General features: G+C 38.1%; 1 protein-coding gene across 1 annotated transcript in view; it reads left to right on the top strand.

Annotated features, from left to right (window-relative positions):
- The first annotated feature begins 173 nt into the window (after positions 1-173).
- LOC107666410 (bone morphogenetic protein receptor type-1A-like) overlaps positions 174-6,392 on the top strand; it is a 30,478-nt gene continuing 24,259 nt past the window's right edge. The window contains exons 1-2 of the mRNA XM_016457679.1: positions 174-346; positions 4,399-4,535. The gene's annotated coding sequence lies outside the window, so the exon portion shown is untranslated. The remainder of the gene's footprint in view (positions 347-4,398; positions 4,536-6,392) is intronic.

Raw genomic sequence — 6,392 nt, 5'->3', positions numbered from 1 at the left:
ATTAGCATCAAACTGTCAGATGAATGTTTTTACTTACTAACGTGTTGAGATGTAACACACTCAATATATTGAGCCATTTGTTGAGGACGTGAATGTTTCGCGCTCATCGGCAGGGGGCGCTAGGAAGTCGGTGCATCAGCGCTCGCGGCTGTGTGATCATCTGTCCGCACTCGGTGTAGTTGTAGTAAGTGCAGGACACTCTGCTGTGATGGTCAGTGCAAGACCCTTAACAGACCTCAATCAGAGTCCATCACGATCACAACTACAAACGAACCGTCTGAGTTATTGGAGAGCGCAATAAATTGACGGAGTATACGGAAATAAGATTTGCTGAAGAATCTTTTCGGTAAGTGTAATGGAAAGTGTTAGCTTGGCTATGCTAAACGCTGCCTCGCGAAAGTTTGTTGCGCTGAATTTTCCATTTTCCACGTAATGTTTTAAACGCGGTACAAAAGCAAAACTGACTGCCGTGGGGTGTTATATTTTTTACTACGCAGTAAACAAATGTACAAGGCTTAAATAGAAAAAACGATGAGCGTTGACGCGTTTATTACACGATTTTGTCAGGAGATTTCCTCAGAGTGAAGCGAGTTGCATGATAGCTAGTGTGCTATCGCCGTTAGCAAGTCAAAATACGTTTAAATTTACTCCCATAACTACCAATAAGGACCGTCTTGCTTCAAAACAATACAGTGTCTTTGTAATCTACATTTTATTATATGTTTAAAATAACATTCATCTGTTTTGAAGACAACGTCAGTAAAAACGTTTGTAAAAGTCCGAGTGAAAAGTTATTAACGCGACAGTCGCGTAATGCTAGCAACAGCTTCCCTAATAATCTGACAGCTGTGTGTTGCTTCTAAATGTTTATTAATCTCTCTTATGGAAACTGTTTTACATTTCATGTTTGTTTCTTTTCACGATACAATATCGTGCTTATTTATATTTTGCATTATATATTCTTTTCATGGGTTGTTCTTAACTCTGTTTTGATCACGTATCCGCCTCTCAATACAAAAAGCTGCTTTTGGGTCATATTATTGTATGCGTAGGTTTGTGGAAATTTATTACACTTAAATGATGCCGGTTTTACTGTACATTTTGTACTGCTTTCCAGATTTTAGTCTCTCTTTTGGCCATGCCTCTAGCCCGCTCAATACAAAAGCTGCTTTTAATTTATGAGTTCTGGGGTGAAGGGGGTCTGCTCAGCTCCTTTACCTTCTCAAGGAGGTCAAAAAACAGATGGTAACACTGCCTGTGAAGCGGTCTGCTTCGAGAGGCCTGGAGGAGAGAGGCTTCATCTGAGGAAAATGGATTTAGTTTATAAAATTAAAGCTAAAGGCTCGTAGTATATACATGCCAGACATCTGTGCATTCCACAGCTTGATGCACGATCCCTTCTGAAAAAATATCAGTATCTGGAAGAGCTGTGCTGATTAAATTCTGTCATTTACTTATTGTGCTCTGTACGTTTCTGGAGATGTTAGCTGGAATATTAGGGAGCAAAGTCACCATTCATGTTCACAGTATTTTTTTCCCTGTACAGTAAAAATAAATCATCTTTTACGTTCATCATACAAGTTTGGAATGACATGCCGATTGGTAAAGGATGAACGAATGTACATTTCTGGGTGATCTATTATGTTAATACATGCAAAACAGTGACATCTTGTATGTCCTGTTATTTGTGTTGTGTAGCATGTGACGGTGTATTTACAGTAACTGCTAGAGCAATTATTTGTTCAGTCTTACTTTGAATGTTAATTAATGATCAATTGTTGTGCAGATGTGATGGTCATGTGCTTTTTCCCAAAGTGAATAGCCTAGATGGTTTAGTGTAGGGGTTTTCAATCCAATAAGGCATTTAAATAGTTTTTTGTATAAATACCCAGTTTTATAAATATCCCTCTCTTTCTCTGTAGGAAAATAATTTGTTTCTATTAAGTTCATTATTATTATAATAATTATATTCAACCATTTATTATTTTATTTCAATCAATGTTTTATTTTCAGGTATTTTATAAATTATTTATTTTAATCTTGTTTTTTTTATTGTTTTATTATAATTTTTTTTAAATTTCTCTAAACATATCCATGGACCCCTAGCAACCCCTTGCAGCCCCCGCACTTTAAAAATGCCTGTTTTACCTCTTATTGACATGTATATATTCTATTTGGCTCAGATCTGCCCTCATATAATGTGTGGAAATCAATTAATTAATTGCTTAAAAGGCTGCAATATCATACAACTATAAACACAGATGTTTTTCCCCTTATATTTGTTTTTTAAAATATCAGTCAGGCCCAGATTGAGTTGCCCTGGAGACCTCTAGGAGTGTGTTTCAATCTCAGCCACAGTGCAAGGGATCGGATTGCAGTGGGAGTCTGTGGCGAGGTGGCAACGCGGGGAGGCTGGAGGGGAAGAGGGGGTGTGGGGGCGGGAGGGTTAAGAGGCAGTGTAGATCAGGTTTCACATCCCTGCCTGCGTTCCTCAAGCTGCTGCGCCGTCTAAAGTCAGCCCCCCACCCTCCCTGACTCGCTCTGGAGACAGGATGGCTAAGCAAGAGGGAAAAACACACACGGCCACCTCAGACCTGGCCCCGAATGTATCACCCATCTCATCGTAAAGGTGCTGATGTATCACCCCCACCGTTTAGTCATGTCATTCCGATCTAAAAGGTGGAAAACGAATCCTAGATGAGCACGGCCATTTGATACACGCTACTGAGCTTTTATTGAACAGACTTTTCTTCAACACTTACCGTAGGCTGAGGAGTCCTCTGTGCTTGTGCTTCCAGTGGATGGTAGGAAAGTGAGGGAGAGCCATTGATTTCTTTAACTCTTTCTATGCCACTGTTGGTTAGTGTGATGGCAGATCAGATAAAGATAGATTGGATGAAGCTATGCAGTGGGAGGCCGGTGCAGTGCTGGAGAGTGGTCTCTGTTTATTCAGTATGCCCCAGCTGCCCTTTAATGGTATTGATCTGCTTTAAATACACTTGGCTATCGGAGTAAATTATTTAGAGTGGCACCAGATAGGGTGAATTCAATGATGGGTTGGGTTAGTGCAAAGACAAGCAAAAAGATTTCGGTCTGGTCTTGTAATGAGTCACAATGCTTGGGGATTTCATTTGGTTGTAGAGACCCAGATAATTGAATTACATGTGCCTGTATTTTGTTTTTTTTTAATGGCATGTAATGAACAGCTTGTGAGAGTTGTAATGCCCGGAATGCCTTTGACACACCAGGCCTTGCTTATACCAGCACTTTTCTATTTGTACAGCAACTAGTATAATTCCACTTGGTGGCAGGCTTTAGATATAAGCTTTTGATATTGTCTCTTTGTTCTGCTTTAAAAAGCTGATGTTAAAGGAATAGTTTACTGAAAAATGAAAATTGACCTACCCTCAGGCTATCCAAGATGTAGATGAGTTTTTCTTCATCAGATCAGATTTGGAGAAATGTATTTATTTTATTATTATTATTATTATTATTATTATTATTAATGGTTGCTGGTTAGGCTGGTTAGTCAAAGTCTTTGTCTAAATGTTTCTGTTAGTACTGTCTGTTTTGTATATTTAAATACTTGTTTGACTTTGAATTTATTAAATTTGCGAATAAGAATATATCTAAAAAAAAATCTAAATTATGCACTGGGAGTAAAACACCTTTCAGTTTTACTCCCTTTAGTTGCTCTCCTCAATCTCATTCATCTTTTCAATTAAGCTATGTTGTAGGTTACTCTGTGACATTACCAGGTTCAACATGATGCACTTTAAGTGAAAAGTGATTTAAAATTAATTTCACAGATTTCTGAACTATGAGTTGTTATCATGAATAGAACTACCCTATATGGCAGGAATAGAAACAATGTTTTAACCCCTTTATCAAATGTCTTTTCACTTGTTCATTCCTCTGGAGCAGTGGTTCCCAACCACGTTCCTGGAGGACCCCCAACACTGCATATTTCGTATCTCTCCTTTGTCTGACACACCCATTTCAGGTCTTGGAGTCTCTACTAATGAGCTGATGATCTGAATCAGGTGTGTTTGATTAAGGAGACATGGAAAACATGCAGTGTTTGGGGGCCTCCAGGAATGTGGTTGGGAACCACTGCTCTGGAGTATCTGCTTCAAAACAAGTAATGTAGCAGTGCTTCACCTGTGTTACTATAGCTTATGCTGACTGGATAATAAAAATAGTGTGGGTGATTTGGTTCCAACTATTAACTGGTTTCTCATGTTACCTTGGTTTAAAGATGCAGTCAAATATTTATTATTTATAAACTCTTACCGTACCATTGTATTTCTTGAGTTTATTCAACTTTGATAGCAAAAACAAAATTATAAAAATGTAACATACTTTACGGCATAAACGGTTATCTTCTATATTTTACAGGGTTTTGTGGTACTATGCCAGAATCCAAATGCCATTTGGACATTCAGCCACTTGGATCCGAATGACACCTGTAGCCAGCCTCCATACTTACCAAACACTATGCCAACATGCTTCACAGAAATGGATCTTTCTGTACGGTAAGGAAACTGCAAAAAAAAAGCCACTTCTTCTGACATCCCCTGCAGTACGAGCAACCAAGAAGTGTGTTTTCATGTGGTGATTACATGACCACAGTAGATAAAAATGCTCCCTACATCAGAGATGGCTGGACTGCAACAAATGGTTTCCATATGTTTAGATCTGGGAATTCATTTTAGAAAAAAAAAAAACATTTACAATGTCAAAGTTCATCCATGTGTGGCTGGTTTCCAAGGCAACAGCCCTACCCAGTTTCTCTCACACCTGAGGTGCAGACTTGTGGTTAGCAGATGCTAAGCTGTGAAATATTCTGAGAGGAATTTTCACAGAGGAAATAATAATAATAATAATTTTCTCTTAAAAAAAGAAGTAATGTGGTTAATGATAATGCAAAGCTGAAAAAGATATTTTTCTCTGAAAATATATTGAAAAATGTGTCTACCAAAGTTCCTTGAAGGGTATCTCAGAGCAGGGTCATCGTAAGTCTGGAGATGGTTCAGATTTGAAGACTAGATAGAGAGTTCTTTAGGACTCTGCACTGGACCCGTCTCTCATCAAACCCCAGCACAACCAAGTGCTCAGACCCTTTGGTGGAATGTGTGAGGCAGGTAATGGAAAAGAAACGTGCAATAAACCTCTGCTGCTTCGGTAATTCCAGGAAATTTGTGGACTTTTCCATCTCCATATTGTTCCTATATAAATTCCAAGAAAAAAAAATTTGTCTCAGTTTAAAAGCAGAGAAATATAATACAGTGCAGAATGTCTTTTGGGGGAACTGATCAATTTATTAAGTCACCATGAAATCAAGATATTTATAAATTATTAATTCATGCAATTTTTAAAAATCCGTTTGTCCTTGTAATCTTTAATCAAAACATACAAATTTCCTACCTCTGGTGCGAGACAATCCCATTTACGTTACAATAGGAAGGAAAACACAATCGCAAATTCCATTTCCTACTGACTTATGATAAACAGGAAAAAGGAATGATAAATAACATCAATAACATAATGCTGTAATGATAAATACCAACAGTAATTCTGATATAATTAAATTTTTTTATATTTATACAAATTTTTGCACCATAAGAGGTTCAGCCATTTTTTAAATAAAACAAGCAAGAGCTAGTCTAAAAGTGTTTTTTTTTAATTTTTTTTTAGGTAACTGTAAAAGTAATGACAAATCAAGCAGTCAGCACTTTGAAATCATTTTGGGGTAATTAGTCCAGTCATAAAGCACAACGATCAAATCGGCTTCTTTAGTGAGATTTGTTTTGTTTCACAGATGAGCTGTTCCGATTTTAGTCTGTCGAGCGGAGTTTCTTAAAGGGGTCATAGGATGCTACATGCACTTTTACAAGTTGTTTGAATTGAAATGTGTGTTGGCAGTGTTTGTACACAACCACCCTATAATAATAAAAATCCACCCAGTGTTTTTTTTTTTAAATCTGGTTAAATGTTCTCCCCTTTCTCAAACCAAGCCGATCGCAGATGACGTCACACAGACAGGCCCTTCCCACGATAGTTTGATTGACAGTAGCGTTTCAGCACATACTGGACTGGTGTCTTACCTTAGACCCGCCCTGAGTGAGCTGTCATCAGTGCGCCATTGTTTCACCTCCGGAACGGATGTAGACAAGAGTGACTCCTAAGCGATTGAGGTGTTCTGTTGTTGGATGTAATAATGAACATAGCAGTCGTCATTTGCTCCTGACATCTGAGCTGCTGAACGCGTAGTGGATTACATTTGTTTCTGAAGGGAATGCGCCCCCGATCTACATAAATGCATCTATGTTCGCGCGAATCATTCATGATCCAGCCTCATCTACAGAAGAAGTGAGTATAATGTTTTGTAA

Source organism: Sinocyclocheilus anshuiensis, unplaced genomic scaffold (genome assembly GCF_001515605.1).
Source record: "Sinocyclocheilus anshuiensis isolate Anshui unplaced genomic scaffold, SAMN03320099.WGS_v1.1 scaffold63, whole genome shotgun sequence".
NCBI classification, from domain to species: Eukaryota; Metazoa; Chordata; class Actinopteri; order Cypriniformes; family Cyprinidae; genus Sinocyclocheilus; species Sinocyclocheilus anshuiensis.
The sequence above is the reverse complement of the archived record's forward strand: the minus strand, read 5'-3'. Positions and strand labels throughout refer to the sequence as shown.